Consider the following 19,646-nt stretch of genomic DNA (forward strand, 5'->3'; position numbering starts at 1 on the left):
TTCATATCTTCTCTCCTGGGCTTCCATATTTGGGGTGCATGAACTTTTGCCATGCTTGACCTAAAGGGTGCCTCTCATAGCAGTGCACTGTTATATTCCAGGCAATATTTTACTGAATTTTGACATGATAAGGAGAAGAGTATTTGGATATTTATCTAATGGTAGATTAGTTGCTACCTTGTCAATGTTGTTTTTATTCCTTTAAAATAGTTTCAGATTGATAGGTAAAAATAATAATTAAAAGTCTCATGTTCTCAACATCCAGTGTAAAACATAAAACATTACCAATCTCGTTCTTCAATTACTTATTCTTAAGAAAAACAATACCAATCATAATTATATAATTAATACACAAATAATAATCCATTATTATTATAATTCTAAAATATTAGAAAGTTAAAAGAAATGGTAGTATCCAATATTGATAAGGACATCATTGAGTAATAATAATACCTAATATATATTGAGCATTGAGTACATGCCATGTACTGTATCAAATGCTCACTATGAATTATCTGCTTTAATGATCCTAATAATTTATTACATCCACATTACAGATAAGAAGACCAAGACACTGGCAAGTAATACAACCTTTCTGAAGTCATACCTCTTATAAATACTATAACTGAGATATCTTATTTGTGGAGAGTCATCATGATGTACTGTATAGGGATAGTACAGAGATTTTTACTATATAGATGTTTTAATTTATCCATTCTATTCTTATTTGCTCTTACAAACTATGTTATTATGAACTTTATTGACCAAAATTGTAACAACAAATCTCCAATCAAATACTTGTTGTAAGGTGTACTTCCATTAGCAATGAATAACAGGTTTCTTTATCAGTATGACATAATTAATTTAACTCCAAAGATCAGCCAACCAGCTAATATTTATTGAACACCTATTCTAAATGAAGTATCTGTCCTATGCATGGAAAACAGATACCAAAAAAAGCAATTCTCTTCCCTCTGAGTTAGAGTGATAGAGTAAATATGAACAGTAATTCTTTGAGAATATATAAATTTATTGAGTTACTACTACATGCCATGTACTGTTCTAGGCAGGAGGAATACCAAAGTGGCTAAGTAAGAAACAATCCTTATCCTCAAAACTAACAGGCTAAAGTTAACAAGTACTCATGTTTTTCAGAGAAGGTAACATTATTTCCATCTGGCATGAGGGACGGTGTGGTGTGTTGGTGAGGTTTGACCAGAAAGGTCAGGACAAAGGTGAATAATAATTGAAGGACATTTCAGGAAGAAATGTTTTGAGTGATCTGTTTATCCCCTTTGCAATTCCTCCTTTTGTGCTTTCTGTACAATGGTGAATAAATACCACACTGATGAATTTTCCAATTACCAGGGAAGACAACTCAGAAATGAAAATATTCCCTAAGCATAAATAGATGGCTTGATTACAAAAGTTTTTATTGTTATTGATGATATCCACTATCTGAGACAAAATATGTGTTTATGTTATGCCATTTTTATTCTAAATGCATTTTGGAAAATTCCAGCTTTGCAGGTATAGACTTTTGTTTGCTAGAGAACAAGAATTGTTATAAGAAGATATAAAAGCTACTTATTTTTTATGGGACTTCTGCATAAATCTTGTATCTATAACATGATCGAGTGACATAAATTTTCACAGCTTGTTTCTGTTTCACCTCCCGTGGAACCAGTGCTGTCCTACAGCAATATCCAGGAGTGGAATTGAGCTATTTGCGGGTGTCATAAATAAGAAAGGATGTCATGGTTGTTTTCATTTGACTGAGCAGTAATGGAGTTAATTATACTTTCCGTCTCTTTGTTTTTGATCTGTGTTTCCAAAGTCATCTAAGCTTTTGGGAGTTCTCATATTTTAACTCTTCCCTTGTCTGATTGGATTTCAGAGCTTTTGGGATTTATCTGCTGTGGATTATAACTCTTCAAATTTCCCCCTTTCATTTGTACTTGTGCAGATTGTGTTTTACAACAATTCTTCCTCAAAGGAATATAGAAATTGATGTTATTTTGTGTTTCGTTTGTAATCTTTATCTTGGACATTTTATATAAATTATCTATGGAAAAAGAGGATTTTTGCCCCTCCACCCTGCCCAATGGAGACAAACAGAAAAAATAAGTGAGTTAAACCTTCAATGCAATGAGAAAGTCAGGAATGGATTTAGAATTTTCTTTAGTATCTTTGCCAGGATTATGAACCATCATTTAAATACAAGAGGACTCCAAAGTCTTTGCTGCCAGGCCATTTATTGGCCTATGATAATTCAACTAGACAAAAACATACACAAATATATGTGTGTGTATATATGTAAATATATATGTAATGCAAATATATACATACATAGTGTCTGGAGACATCAGACCAATTTTCATTTCTACTGGTATGATTTAAGTCTGTATATATATAATCTTAAATATTCAGATTATTAGTTAATGTGGATAATTTGGCTTTAATTAATTATCCTCAATTTTTTTTATTCATGTAGATATTCTCTTATTTACATGGCATTTAAGCTTCTAAAAGAAAAAAAATTGAGAAAAAATTATTTGCATTTTTTATTTTTATAAAAATAAATGTTAAGATGTTTAGAAATAAGAAGATTTTGAATTTTTTTTGTTTTTAACAATTGCTGGACAATTTGAATAGCTGAAACAGGAAAAGTACACATACTATTTTCACATAAACATACACATATAAGTACACACATGCTGTATAGTAAAATCCAAAGAAGTTTCAATTTTATGGTTTGATTTGATTTAAAATGTGATTTGACTTTTCAATACATACAACTCTTCTTTTGTAAAGTTCCTTTGGTAATGAACATCGTCACATAAAAAGTTTCTATTATTGTTCTTACAGGTTGGGATTTATTCTCAATCACAATTTAAACAATTCCCAAGCTGCTTGTTTTTATTAAATTTAGAAATTTAATTTTGGAATTAAATTTCTGAGGAATTCTGACATAAAATTATTTCACCTTGTCTTTTGTGTCCTGAAAAAATGACTTTTGCTATGTATTATGTCATAACTATGATTGCCATTGTTTTTATGAAGAAATTTTCAGGGTTTTTTTTTTTTTTTTTTTTTTTAGTGATTCCAGGGATTGAACCCAGAGTGTTGTGCATGGGAAACAAACACTCTGCCAACTGAGCTATATCCCCAGCCCCTTAATCAGTTATTCTTTTTTTAAAACAAATAGGTTAAATGCAGTAGCTGTACACTAAAAACAGGGCTGGGGATCATGAAGGGACTTCATTGACTTTTAAACGAGGAGTAGAGCAGGAGTTCATTATAAGGTAGGAATAAAGCCCTTAATTTCTGGCCTGAGGATTTCTTTCTAGAAGGAAAGAAATGTAACTCTCCTTGTAGATTGGGTATGGAGGTGCTGGGATGGCATTAGTGGTCTGGGCTTGCTACAGAGTCACAGAGGATCCTTGGATACTGAGGTATGACCCCAATGGATTTCATTTATCTTTTAGGGTATTTGGTAGGGATCTTTGTTGGTGACACTTTTAGGTTAAACCTGAAATCACTCGAATAAGGCCCAAGTGTTACCATTACAAAATCCTTTTGTAAATTGACCAGAAAGTGACCCGTGTGAGATTCCGTGCCTTGTCATAGGACATATCTGTTTAATAAAAATCTAATTTTAAAAAAGAAAAAGTCAGGGGGACATAGTTAATCAGCATTCTGTACTAATTTAATGGCTTGATTTTGACAGGATCATGGTTAAACTGGCTTTGCTGTTTAAGAGTAAAGAAAGGAAGTGGACTTACCCAGAATAACTGCAGAAGAGTGTAGTTGAAAAGAAAGCACAAAGCCCAGGCCCTGCAGTAGCTGCTAAAATTACAGCTGCAGTGTTGTGCCAGTAACCTGGAGGAGACATGGGTACTCTTTCACAGGCTTTTTCATCTTGGGATTCACCAGGAGAATGAATTTTGACCCATTTTGACATTTGATACAGAAATATGGAGTCTGACATGTCTTTGGCATTTAGGAAAAAATTAATTTACAAGCTAGAATCCCAGCTTGTAGGTTTTGTGAGTTGTTTAATTTAGGAAGTAACTGGAAAATCGGACTTTATACCACGGGATTTGAGTGTTCCAGAAATTCCATAGCCCAACGTGAATTTAACTGAGCAGCAGCCTCTTACTAGGGAAGGTCAAATTTTTCTTCTCTTTGAAGACTTTCAGACTCCTAAACCAGTTTGCATATTGAGCTTCCCACAACTATTTTCAACTACCTAGAGCAGTTGAGCATGAAGAACACCATTCTCACGTCTTTAGCTACAAATTGGTACGCAAATGGGCTCCGGAGGCCTAGTGAGGAGGGGTACACCCCTTAAGCCTGAGTGTTTATTACTGAGGAAGTTCTGATCAAGTTTATGGTGTTAAAGACTCCAACATATCAACTCCATTGAAGAGTAGGACAAGCCATTGTAAATATGAACCATCAAAGCATTAGCCATTTCAATGAAATGAAGCAAATCAATTGTTTTTTAGAAAGGTGCCTTTCAGCTCTCCTTTCTCAGGTTCTGAGTTTCTGTATCAAGTTCACATTAAAACAATTTGTGATAAAGGGATTTTAACTCAGGATCTTGGAAGGTCATTGAATTGACCAGTAAACCATGATTTTCCCAATCTGTGACAAAACAATAAACTCCCTCCTTTCAAACCACTTAATTCAGTGATATTAGCATTACGATGGAAGCTAAACAGCTATAATAACTACCATCAATCAGATTTCGAATTTACTTCCACCCAAATCTGGTGGCTTTTATTAATATGGCACTGATCATTTTCTCTCCCAAATCGGTTATATTAAAATTGACATGTGTTACAGGCATATAGACTTGGAGACATTGTTTTTGGAATCAAAACCTTTTTAGGTTCTATAAAGTAATTCTGCGTTCTGGAAAATAATTTTAGCTACAAGGAAAATACAGAATGAGATATCTGTATTAATCAGTAAAGTATTAATCACTATCATATTCTGATTATTTCTTTTAGCACGCTAACAGAGCAACTTCTATGTAGCAAATACTGAGCTAGACAACTCCCAGGTAATATCTCATTGAATATGAACCTTGTCAGTTTCTGTATACTGTGGGCTTCCAGAAACCAGGCAACACTTCTAAATATTTGATTATCTTTATGATCTGGAGAAGTACCTGATATGTAATATAATCTCAAAATTTTTCTGTTTGTTAAATATAATTATATCTAAATAGTTTTTTTTTTTACTTCTGGATTGAAGATTTGAATTTAAGGTATAAAATCATTTGGAGAATGCAAAAACAAAGAGGCAAACTACATATATCTTTTCTCACATTCTCAACAAAATTTTATCAAGTGTTTTTGAAATAAATGCTACTTTGAAATTGGGAAAGGACTTAGATGAGAGCAATACATATTGCCAAAACATTATCTGGTACTTTATTTAAAAAGATATTTAGTATAAAAAATCAATCAGCAGTTAGGTAGAAGTTTGGAGACATTTCTTAGAGGAGACTATATCCCATTAATTAAAAATAGATAATGAAAATCAGAACACTTGGCCCAAAGTCAAGGAATTAACTTGCTTTGAATTGGTTAGATAGTTTTGTGTACAACCAACTTATATAAATAGGTAAAGGGATAGAGAAAGAGACACAAGAGACAGAGTGGTGATTTTTTGTTTGTTTGTTTGTTTGTTTTAGGAGTGAGGCACTAGCTAGGTACTGCAAAGCAGAATGTAGAATTTGAAGTCTAGAAACAGCAGACTGATAATTTTAATATAAGTCAAGGCACTGAAGGAGGGTGAAGTGGAAGGGTATTGGCTCCAACCAATCAGAAAACAATTTTAAGGAAAAAAAGTCTAAACCATTAGCCAAGTAAGTATCCTGACTGCCTAATTACAAGTTCCAAAACTGTTACTTGATATGTGACCTTGGGAAGTTATTTGACTTTTCTGTGTTCAGTTCTTATTTATAAAAATGAGATTATTATAAAAATTAAATCTTGGGCTGGGGCCGTAGCTCAGTGGTAGAGTACTAGCCTCACTTGTGGAAAGCACTGGGTTTGATCCTCAGCACCACATAAAAATAAATTAAAGGTATTGTGTCCATCTACAACTAAAACAAATATTAACAAAAAAAATAAATCTTAAGAATAATAAAATAATAAACTCTCAGACTCTAAAACAAGCACTCCTGAGTTGGAATCCTAGTTCTCTCTATCTTGCTAGCTGTGTGACTGGCCCAGTTACCTAACCTTTCTGTTCTTCAGTTTGCAAGATTAAGATAATGATAATTTACTTAGATTATGCTGAATAGCTTGCTATTCTTCTTCTGGTTCAAAAAACCACCTTTCTAATATGTTCAATTCTTACATAAATTGGGTAGAGATGGGGGCTTTCTAAAGTATCCATTCATTCATTATTCTGTCTACAATTGGATTGTTTTGTAAATTGTTTTGTTAGTTGTTTTAGTTTCATAGGATATAATTTTAAATATACAGAAATTCAATTGCTCCTCAAACTGTTCTCCCTCTCTCATAAATATACAGGCATGTACCACACACACACACACACACATACGCACAAAAGTTTTGATAGCTTGCATTTTCTTAATGAACTTAGAATCATATTGTAAAGGCAAAAAATAAAATTCCATTGAATTTGATAGAAATTTATAAACCCACAAATTAGTTTAAGAGAAATTGACTCTTGGCCCTTACCTGTTAGAAATAAGTCAGTTGTTTTCAATAAGTCTTCTTTGAAATCCCATAGGAAGATTTTCTGATTTTCAGAAAAGCCTGTATCTTGCTTGTTGCTTCCATTTATGTTGTATGTAGTTGTTGTTAATGTGAATAAAATAATAATTTTTCATTACTTTTCTGATTAGTACTCTTCTATGGAAATATTATGGACTTTTGATACTTGTTTTGCAGCCAGCCACCATTCTGAATTCAGAATTCACTTTATGATTTTTAATAAGCTCCCAGTGGAGCATTTCTGCCATTAGTTAGATTTTGCATTTATGACCTCTTAAGAAAGATCTAAACTTATGTTTATAATGTTTTGTGGGTTATTGCTTAAAAAGGCAATTATATTTCTTCAAGGTATATAGTTTTAAAAATAAAAACAAGAAAAGATTTTACTTGACTAACATTTCAAGGATTTATCATTAAAGTATTGAAATAAAACAAGTTAGAAAATGCAGTTCTATTCTTTCTTATAATCGAGTGCTTCATCTCACTTAGTACGTTTTTTTTCTGGAATACAATCCTTCTTTATCTGCCATGTTTTCCTCACTATAACTCCCTGAAATTAGAAGTCCACTCAATGGCATACATGAAGACCTTCTACTGCAGAGTTAACTTTAGTGGGCAGCTGAAGTCAGAATAACAAAATTTATTTAATGATCCTTACTAATTTGCTCAAATAAATAGTACTGACCTAAGAAAAAATTTGCTTTGAAATAGATCAATGGCAAGAATATTAAACTTGTTCTAAAATCAGTCTGAAAAAAAATCTGTAGCCAAAGGGAAAATTCACTTGAACTGAAAGTGTAATATTTTTATTAGAAAAGATAAAAACCAAATGTCATATTTCTTTATTATTGACATATTCAATTTAACTATAACTGGCAAACTAAATTGAACTTATTGACATGGTTCTCTTAAGAAAATTTTCTTTATAATTTTAGGATTTTATTAAACCATATTAAGTGTAAACATTAATAAAATACAGAAGGTTTATTCTTGGAGACTTTGACTATAAACATGTCTGTGAAGAAACTTCTGAATAGCTAAGTCCTAAAAATTTAAGGTTCAAGATTGTGTATGCAAGTGGATGAGCCATGCAATTTGTTATCTGTATACACTAAGAGGAAGGGCTATTTTATTTCTGCTGGCAGCTTCCAAAGAACTGAGTAAATTTTTATTATGTGAAAAAAAAATGAAGGAAATATTTTGAATGCCAAAGCTACTTTGAAGCAATGAAAAGCAGGCAAAAAAGCAAGTAGAAAAAGCCAAAGCAGGTCTCATGAGGGATTTCTCACATTGGTGTCTTAAGAAAGTCATATGATCATTATAGCATGGAAAGATGTGGAAAGTAAATCAGGTATTGTAACTGAATTATATTTAGATGGGTTTTTTAGTTTATTATTATTTATTAATATTGTTATCTATTGGTTTCATGAGAAAAGTATTTCTTTAAACCTTCAAATTTATAACATCATAGATTATTTTTAATTTTTTTAGTTATAGATGGACACATTACCTTTATTTTGCTTATTTAGTTTTATATGGTGCTGAGGATCAAACCCAGTGCCTCACACATGCTAGGCAAGTGCTCTACCACTGAGCCACAACCTCAGCCCCAACATCATAGATTATTAACATAGCACATGTTTACATGAGGTGAACAGGTGTTTTTTTTAAGGTTGCAAATATATTTGATGGCATAAAGTCAAGACAATATAGAATTAGAATAAATCTCACACAATAACTTCTGCTTTTCCACCCAAAATCCTACCTTATTGTTATTTTGAGTCCAATGTATCACATTTAGATTGTCCAATGACAATAAGCAATTTGAGGAAACTTCTGCATATTCAATTACTTTTTACAAGATTTTAAGTATAATAGGCACTGAATAAATACTTTTGTTTCAAAGAATAATACTTATAAGATCTTATAAATTTTTTAATTAAAATATAGTTTGTACTTTGGATCAGACAGAGGGGAGTGAAGGGAGGGTATAGGGAGAGGAAGGATAGTAGAATGAATCGAACATTATTACCCTATGTGCACATATGATTATGTGACCAGTGTAACTCTATATCATGTACAACCAGAAGAATGAGAAGTTATACTGCATTTATGTATGATGTGTCAAAATGCATTCTTTAGAACAAATAAATAAATTCTAAAAAAATCTAGTTTGCATCTTAAGTCTATGAATCAAGGCCAATATTTTCTGTGTGCCTTGATTTAAAATACGTTATACTATAAATGCTACAGTGTTCTTTGAGATTCTTTATCAGAGGATGCACCTGCTATCTACTACTATTTTCAAGGAATGTGGTATTTGATTTTATTTATAAGGCATTAAGGTGTTTGTAAAATATGTTTCTAACAAAAACATAATATTTTTATAAAATATTATAATATTTAATAAATTTATATTATATTCTGCACTGTATTTTAAATAAAAATATCATTTGTAATTAAATTTAAATAAACTTTTCTGTAAAAATTATGGAGAGCCCTAGGAAAAAGAACCATGTAAACTAAAGTTCAATGAAATATTTTGCTGTAGGAAAAACCTCTGAAAGTATAGTACTAAGAAATCATCCAGCAAATGCTCCCTGAGTTAAAATGATCTGTTAGGCTTTCACAGATATTTTTGACTCAACCTTTGTATCTATTCCATCTTAAAGTTCTATTGATTCCTAGGCAGGGTCACTCTATCTGTCCCACCTATCCAACTGCATAGGCACAGCTGTTCTGGAGATCAATGGACCCTGAGAAAGTCAACAATACATATGGAAATACTCAGGATGCTGAGACCCATGTGCAGCTACTGTCCACTGGGGTGGGTGGAAAATAACATGATATCTTGATATGTATTGAAACCAATTCCCATTTCTTACATGCTAGTATGCATTCAAATTAACAGTTCAGTCCATCATAAGCTATTTCTTTATTCAAATGGTGGAACTGGCAAATAAAATCAGAAAAATGATAAACAATTTTTAAAAAATCATGTTACATTTATATCTACCATTGGTACTTAGATCAGTGCAAATGAAAATTTAGGGACCAATATAAAAAGTTGAAGGACTTTAAATTTAAATCTTTTTTAAAATGTGAGTGACTTAAAAAAAAGTCTATTATCTCCTTTTACCTTAGGAAGTATGAAAAGATGTGTCTAAGTAATTTCTAACATGACTGTTAAAAAAAAAAAGACTTTAAGAAACTTGGCTCTTTGCTAATAAATCTTTCCTGTCCATTATTGGATACTGTCTCTTTTATGAGCTTTGACTAAGCCACAAACATCCCAAGAGCATAAAATAGTAATTTAGTAGAAGACGTTAATGAGAGAAATGTCTCCTCCATTCTACAGGTAATGAAATACCCTTTCAGGTAATGTTATTATGGTGTTTGCATTTTATAAAATTTTCTCTAATATCCAATCATCCTGAATGAATTAATTGAGATCCAACAGTAGTAAATGTACAATTATCTACTACACATACACAGCTAACAAGTATAAAGTATTTGCATTATGTGCCATCTATTGGATTTATGTTATTTGCCATGTCCATTATGATTATAGGCTCAAATGGCAATGCTCGTTAAGCTAGTAAAAATACTAGTTTTTAAGCAGTACTGTGCTAATGAGAGCTTTCAGATTTGTCTGAAACATATTTATGCAAAATTTAAAATATTTGTTTCTTTTATAAATAGATGAGTAATTCTAACCAGGATACAAGAATAAATGAATGTATTAGATTAATTGCTTGGGGATGAATAAGAACATGCTGTTTCTAATTCTAGTTGAATGGTCACTTCCAATAGAAAGTTTTTCCTGGATGTTCCTGCTGCTTAAGGGCCCCTCTTCCACCCATCATAGTCCCTAGCCATTTGTAAACCTTTTCATTGCTTTGATTGTTTTTATGAAAATTATTTTTCTAACTCACTGACTCATATTATTGTTGTATGTCCAGTGCCTAGAAAAATTCTTGATAAATAGGTACTCAATAAACATTTATTGAACTAACTAGAGGGGCAAATTCTCTATATAATGTCTGTTAAACTAATTTGAAGATATACAAATTAAGTTTTTAGAGTCCATAAAATATAAACACCTCTAAACCATTTTTTCCTATATCAGTTTTGTATTTTGTGATTAAAATTTTAAGATCCTGCATATAGATATATTACAATTTAACCATGTCCTCCAAAAGTTCATGTGATGGAAACTTAATCTCCAAAATTTGCATGTTAATAGAATTTGGAGGTGAGGTTGGCAGGTAATTAGCATTAGATGATCTCATAGGGGTGCAGCCCCATGGTGGTATTAGTGATTTTATAGGAAGAGGCAGAGAGACCTGCATTAACACACTTGCGCCTCAGACATGTAATGCCTTCCTCTAGCTTTGACACAGCAACAAGGTTTTTACCAGATGTGAAGCTGATAATTTAACATGCTCTTGAACTTCCCAGCTTCCAGAACCATCAGTCAAATAAACTTCTATTCTTTATAAATTACCCCATTTTAGGTATTTTCTTATAGCAATGGCAAATGGACTAAGACATTAGTCAGTAATCTTTTCCTATAAGGTACAGAGAGTAAATATTTTCAGATGTCTAAATCTTCAGACAGTCTGGCCTGATAGTCTTTACTCTGCTGTTTCAGGGCAAAAGCATCCATAGAAAATACACAACTAAAAAAGAAATTTAAAAAAAATACACAACTGATTGAGTACAGCTGTGTTCCAATAAAATTTCATTTTGGAACACTCTATTTGAATTTTATGGAATTTTCATGTGTCACCAAATAATTTTTTTTTGGTATTTTTTCAACCACCTAAACCTATCCACTCCATTCTTTTCTTGTGAGCTATTCAAAAACAGGTGGCTAGCCTGTCATATAATATTGAATTCTGTCTCACTCCCATTCTCACCCAGGTGCTCACAGTCTTTCTCTCATACTGTAAATAAATAAAGAGAGTAGGGAATATTCATAGTTAATGAATATTGAGCTCTGTCTGATAGCATATGTAGAAGGTGAGTTTGACAGGTCAAGACTAAATTTGGTGGTTTTGTAACAAACCTTATGAGAGAAAATGATGACCTAAACCAAGAAACCTGAAAAAGCAAGTAAGAATTAGAGCTCAGAAATATTTAGGAAGTGACTGTCACTGGACCCTGATAATTGTGTAGGGAGGAATCAAGGATACCTAACTTTTGGGGTTTCTGGATGGTGGTACCATGAAGGCAGGTGGGGAATAAAGGAAGAGAAGTTTGGGAGATGATGGTTCCATATTGGATATGTAGAGTTTTAGGTGTTTGAGTAAGATAGATGTATTTAACAGGGAGTTGAATACTTGAACCTGAACCCAAGGATTGTTTCAATTGAAAGATGTGAAACCATTTGCACACAAATATCTGCCAAAACCATGAGAAGTGCATAAATGTGATCATTCAGGAAATAAATGTGGCTAGTTAAACCTTGGGGTAAACATAAGAATACCAAATTTAAAAGTAGGAGAAGAAAATGACCAAAGAAGAACAGTCAGTGGGATGAAAAGTTGGCTGCTAAGAGAGTAGAAATAGGTATCAAATGCTCTAGAGAATATGATGAGATGTCAATTTGAATCTGACAATAAGAAGGTGACTGGCAAGTGGAATCAGGTGACAGAAGTCAGATATGCAGTGGGGAGAGCATTGAGAATGTATATATGCAGTGGGGTGTACATTGAGAATGTGAATTGAAAACTACTCTTTAGAGAAATTTTGATTCAAAGACAAGATTGAACTAAAGATAAAACGGTATGACATGGGGACCAGTTCTTTTTCTTTGTCTGGGAGTGGTGTGGCTATGCTTACCAGTGGAGTTCAGTGAACTGCAAGAGCAAGAGCAAAGGCCCTGAAGGTGTAAGAGAGAGCAGGAAAGGAGATAATTAAAAAAAAAAAAAAACAAGGTCATGAAGTTGGCAGAAGAAGGAAGGGTTGAGGGCACAGATGGTCTAGAAGAGAACAAAACCAAGTGAGTGAGAATACAATATCTTAAGTTGTATATGTGAAAAAGCAGGTATAATTATCTCATAAAGACTGAGACGGAGCAGGGATTGAAAAGAAAGTGGAAAGAGAGTGGGGAAGGGCCAGATATATGTTGAGAGAAGTAAAGGAGCAGATTGGGAAGGGATGGATTAAAAGCAGGGCTGAAAGCCACATTAATGTTTATAGCAGCACAATTCACAATAGCTAAACTGTGAAGCCAACCTAGATGCCCTTCAATGGATGAATGGATAAAAAAAATATGGCATTTATATACACAATGGAATATTACTCAGCAATAAAAGAGAATAAAATCATGACATTTGCAGGTAAATGGATGGCATTGGAGAAGATAATGCTAAGTGAAGTTAGCCAATCCCCCCAAAACAAATGACGAATGCTTTTCTCTGATACAAGGCTGACTCACAGTGGGGTAGGGAGGGGGAGCATGGGAGGATTAGATGAATTCTAGATAGGGAAGAGGGGAGGGAGGGAAAGTAAGGGGGCAGGGGATTAGCAAGGATGGTAGAATGTGATAGATATCATTATCCAAAGTACATGTATGAAGACATGATTTGATGTGAACATAGTTTATATACAAGCAGAAGTAAGAAAAATTGGGGTATATATGTGTAATAAGAATTGTAATGCAAAAAAAACCCAAAGTACATGCATAAAGGCATGAATTGGTGTGAACATACTCTATATACAAAGATATGAAAAATTGTACTCTATATGTGTAATAAGAATTGTAATGCATTCCACTGTCATGTATTTAAAAAAATAAAATCAATAAAACTAAAAAAGAAAAAATAAAAATGAAAAATAAAATAAAAGTAGGGCTGAAGCTCAGCAGGGATTTGAACTCATAAATTTACAAGAGTCACATGATTTCTCAGTTTTTCTTTAATATTGTCCAGGCACCTGGATCCAGGGCTGGAGTTTGGGTTGGGCTGGTGATGGAGATATAAATGTATACGTAAGCAAAGAGGCAAGTGAGAGAGTAACAGCATAGTTTTCCTGTGATCAAACATAAGGTCCAGGTTGGGTTCAAATGGAAGAAAAACCAGGAAGAGTCCATTGCATTGAAGGTCACCCTGGGATAGAACGGAGGGTGGATAGGGTTGGAGTGCCCAGGGACTATGGCCAGGGAATTTAAATCTTCTAGGATTATGGACTTAGTGGAAAGAAAAGCTAAAAAAAAAAAAAAAAAAAAAAACTCCACAGTGTGGCTATAAGTATGTGCACCTAAAGAAGAGTCGTGGTGAAGACCATTGGCACTGGAATGGAGGAGTAATTTTGGAGGTAATGGGATAAGGATGTGTGGACGTGGCATGTTCAGCATGGTGAAATCTCAAAGTAGGATGGGCTCAAACATCTATCCATAAGAGTCCCTAAAGGGTCTCTAATCCTGTGGGCTTCTGGAAACTAGTAGTAATTGTTAGGAATCTAAATCTTTGGTTTTGATTGAACATCCCCTCTTCTCCTGCCCCTAAAGCTACAAACACCATGTGTGATACACCCAGTAGTAAATCCTACTGCCTTCACATCACCAAATTGGTATAACTAACCTAGCAATGAATGAAAGAAGATGCGTCTAGTCTGATGTTACATGAATCGTTTTTTCCTTTTCTTTGTTTGTATTTTCTACTGATTTTTCTCCTCTCTAAACTGTGCTGGGACATCTGTTTTCTAGCATCAGAATTTTTATGAAAGGTATAGGGAATTCTTTTTCTCTTAATGTAGAGTTGCTTAAACTGAGATTGTGAGCCTTTTTCAACAGTTTATCTCTGTGGTTTCTAATGGCACTGAACACAAAGGAACAATTTCTGCAAATTCTGGTAGAAGTTTCTTATTATGCCAGGACTGGATTCTCCATCAGCAGATTAGTTTTCTAATTCCGTAAGCTAGGTCTTCTTAATTTAGGACTCACAGAAGAGCTCTGGGAATCTATGAAGTTGTACACAAGGTTACACCTGTACATTTTTCCAGGTGGAGGGCCTCTACCTGGAGACAGATTAAAATTGTGGGTTTTTTTCCAGCACCTGGGAAATCTCTTTCATTTGTTTGTTGTTTTGATAGTCCTATCTATTCTTTCTTCTCTGTTCTTTCCTTTTGTAGTTCCTTTGTAATCCATATCAGACTTGTTTAATGGCTTCTCCATATCTCTTAACCTTCATCTTTGTCATTTTTTACCTCATTAGCTCCAAGCACATAGAGATCATTTTATTTACTGAAACATTCTTAGCACTTGCCTGACTAGCGTAGTTGCACAGCAAATATTTGTTCAATGAATGAGTGAAAGAATGAATTTTTTCATCTCTTTTTTTAATACTGTACATTCTGGAATTTTTTTTTACTCTTAAGTATTTTAAAATTGTATTTGGATTTCAAGAGTCATATTTGGAATTCACAAGAGCTTTTTCACTTTCTTTCATTCACGCTTTCTTAAAGAAGCTTGTTCATTTATGAATTTCAGTATTGCTTAGGGTCTCTCTGAAGATACTTATTGGAAATTTGTTAAGTTTCTCTTTTCTGAGATGTATGTTTTCTTTAGTATCTATTTATGTTGTTTGATTTCCCCAAGTCGTATGTTGGTTTGACTCTTAATAATTTTGGATGAAGAACTAGTTTTCTTAATGGAGATAGTTCGAATGGATTTCCTTTGGTTCTGTAGATGTATTCCCCTTCGAACATGTTTTATCTGAGAAAGATCTGGCTGAGCATACAGTTGCCTAGAAGATGAATGATACAGGAATCTAAAATCAGTTGTACATGAGAATAGTACTTCTCAAACTTTAACATACACACATATTACTCTGGGAATCTTGTAAAAAATGCAGATTTTAAATCAGCAGGAGCGCCTGAAAGCCTACATTTCTAATGGGCTTGAGGATGCCCACATTGCTGTTCTGGAGGTCGCACTTTGAGTATCATGGCCTTAGAAATCTTGCTTCTTTCTCATCTTTGAGTATTTTCTTAAAACAATAATACCCACACATGCAGGTAGTGGACTACAATTAATTCTAATTCCTTTGAAAATGCAGGGATTGTTTTGGATTATAATTAGATATATTCCACCTAAATAGTCTAATGATGATCATGATATAACACAACATCCACCAGTGGAAGTATTTGATTTAGATCAGCAAATATATATTATGGAAACATTTACATATTCTTCTATGTGGATGTTAAGAATTATATATCTTGTCAACAAGTCCTTGTCTTTGAAGCTGAAAAACTGATTGACATAATAATAAAAGAATAAGGTCTTGTTATAGCAAAAGCCAACAATGTTCATATTCAACTGGAAACTCACCATTATGTATAAGCAGAATACAAATAGCTGAACACACATTTATGGAAAAATCATGGACAAGTTATGATAGGGTTAAAACTGAGTATGTGGGCAGCTAAAGTACATGCCACTTTTGAGAATAAAAATAGTGTGTACCTTATTAAAAGCCGCCTGACAGGGTCAGCAGCCAAGTCACAGAATACCTACCAAGAACAATTTCAATTTTAATAGGTTTTACTATGTATTTCATAAGCATGCCCATTGAAATTGAGTCATCAAAGCCTCCCGGTCCCTCCAAGACAGATTTTAGCCTGAGAGCTTGGAGTAATTATCCCACTGGATGTTAGCCTGTGTAGCTATTTCAGCCTCGTTCATCATTTCAAACAGCTACATACTCTGCCTGCTAATTTCTTCCGATGGATTAGCTGCTCTCACTTGTCTATCTTTTTTTATTTCTGGGGGGTGAAATATTGCCTTCTTCCCATGTTTTAATAAGCTGAGCAGGCATGCACCACTGCACAGCTCCTGACTCCTATTTCTTTCAGCTCAAAGAATGATCTTCTGGGGGAAGAGCTGGGTGTAAATGTGAAGGTGAAAACTTACCCATTACTACCTAGCCTGTAACCGGCTGCATTTAAACAAGGGCTGGATACACAGTTCTGGGCTGCTGTGTATTTATCTGTTTATAGAACATTCTAAGCTGCTTTGCCTCTACTGCATGACTTACATTCTTCTGGTTTTGGACTCTGATCTTTATTTGCAACCCCTCCCCCTGTATTTCACCTCTGCTCTGCCTGTGAGGATCCCATTAGGAAACCACAATGCACAGAACTATCCATTGCAAGATGTAACTTCCTCTGTTCTTCACCATAATGACTCGGTTTGAGCCTTTTAATTCAAGGGTTCAATCATTTCTTTATTCTTTGGCCTCCAGTGAGAACACTCAACTTCACATCTAGAATTTTACTCTTTCTGAGGCATATGGTACAAAAGCAGAGATACTGGCCACACACAAAACAAGATTTTTATTCCATCTCTGTCACTTAGAAGCTTTGTGATCTTGAGTAAGTTATACAACCTCGCTGAGCTTCAGTTTTCTCAACTATATAATAGTGATGCATTTTTGTTTTTATAATTCTAGAGTTGTTGTGAGAAATTAGTAAAGTGAGATTTTGTGTACCTATCATATGGAACAGATCATGTATCCTTTACTCTAGTAATTTAACCCTTGCTGTTAATGTCCATTAGCTCTTAGAGCTCTGCGAGCTTTGCAGAAGATTTTTTAAAATCAGCAGCTAGTAAAAATGAAAAGCCATATCATTGAAATGCTAGTAAGGAATTAAACTGAGTAGAAGAGGGGGATAAAAAAGATGAAATGAAGACAGGAGCTGAGGAGGTTTGCTTGCTCAATTCACAGGTCCAGTCTAACACTCGCAGTCATCCTTTATGAAAAATATCTGAAGATCTATAGCATCCGATTAGGTGGCCCCACTTTCCCATGACCCCATTGAGTATCTTGACATTGATTTGAAAGACATGTATTTTCACTGGATTGAAAATAGAAAACCGACCCTGGAACCCAAGGTCAAAAGGACAAGAAGACAGCGGTGGCCTGCTTCCTCAGATACAATCTTCAAACAGATAAAGGGAAAGTTAATGGGGGCTGAATTTTCTAACTTTTAGAAAAGGCCAGTCCCCTGAGAGCTGGCAATGTAAGGAAAAGTTCTGTTTACTCCCAGTTCCAGAACTCCAGTGTATTTGCTGATAAATTGGAGATGGATAATTGGAGATGGATAATTTTTATCCAGCTCAGGAAGAAATGTGAACGATTATAATTGGTAATTCTCAGAGACTGGTAAAGCTCCGAAGTCACTCTCGAGAGAGTTTTGGAAGTGATATCATTTGGAATTATATTAAACAGAGTACTGCCTGGGATCAGAAACTTAGAATTGGTAGAAGTTCTTTTTTTTTTTTTTTTCCTTCAGGAACATAAAGCATCCATATTCTTCATTTACACATAAATTATGTAAGTGGATAAAATCCTCATCATTAGAGAATGACCTTGATGTTAGGACACATTGATATTATAGGTGATGTTCTTCTTTGAATTTTTGCAAATTTTTGACATTAGTTATGGTTCAGTGGCAGTATCAAGATCATTAGTATCGAGTTGAATACTTTTGTATTCATAAGGTACTAATTAAAATGATGTGTCCAACTATTTATGTATATTTCATCCCATGAGATTTTTTACACACATATATATCTTATATATTATATATACATATGTGTGTATGTGTATGTATATAAAAACACACACATACACACACTCACACACACATATGTATTTCATCTTTAATTTTTCCTTCTTTGTTGCCTTTCATTTCCCCCATTTTCTTTGAGCAATGCCTGAAGTAAAAATGGATATCTTTTGATATTGACAAAGAAAAACAATCCAAGACTTCGTTAGAGAAGGTAACCTTTTTGAATGGGTACTTTGTTTATTTTATTGAGGAAAATTCCCATAGGAAAATTCCATGCTGCCTTCTTTCTTTTATTTTCCTTTCTTCTACTACAACCAAGCAAACAATTTCAAAACAGTTTTATTATCTTTTTCTTCTTTTCTTTAATCTTAGATATTCCTATCTATTTAAAATCGCATGGAAACCAATATTAAGAGATTCGCATTATAGCACTTTCACTTCAATTTGCTTATATTTGGTGAACACCTTTTGGTATGGGTATATGAACATTCAGACAAACATCATCCCTAGCCAAGAGATCTTGATGATAGCTGGTGGGCATTGCCAATGTCAAATTGTTTCCAATTAAGAGGTACCTTACTGATGGGCAATAGAATCGAAGAGGAGAAGGATAACAAGGACACTGCAGAGAATAAAAACATGATAATATTAGGCTTAGAATTTACAATTTTTTGTCTTCAAGATCTTTGCCAACATTAATTAATTAGTATGCATGGTATCTTGGGAGGTAAATATTGTCATCTCAATTTTAAATAAAATTGAAGAATAAAGGTTAAATGGCTTCCCTCAGGCTACAGAAGGATTAGACCTTATTTTCTACAAGGAAAAGGAAAATAAGTGTTTAATAACAATATTAAGTAAGATAGTGGATGTAAAATTCGTCATTTATATATAAATATATAATTATATATTAAATTATACATACAAATTATATCTATATTTATCTATATATTATTAATGGTTAGAAAAACTAAAAGAAGTTGAATGTGTGATTTTTAAAATTCTTTTTTCTTTAAGAAAATCTTCCTTTTTTTTTTTTTTGAGATAGGAAGATAGTTGGGTTTTGTCTGTTTTGCAGTGCTAGGATCAAATTCAGGGCCTTGCACATGCTAGGCAAGTGCTATACCACTAGGCTATAACCTCAGTTCTAGTTATAGTTTTTAAACAACATCATGAAAGAGCTAGAAAAAAAATTAGTGCATGCTAATCATCATGAAATGAGATTATAGATCCTCTTCAGTACTTATGGACACCCATGTTGATATAAAATGGTATGGTAACATTTAATCAGGTCAATACAGA

Source organism: Marmota marmota, unplaced genomic scaffold (genome assembly GCF_001458135.2).
Source record: "Marmota marmota marmota unplaced genomic scaffold, marMar, whole genome shotgun sequence".
NCBI lineage: Eukaryota > Metazoa > Chordata > Mammalia > Rodentia > Sciuridae > Marmota > Marmota marmota.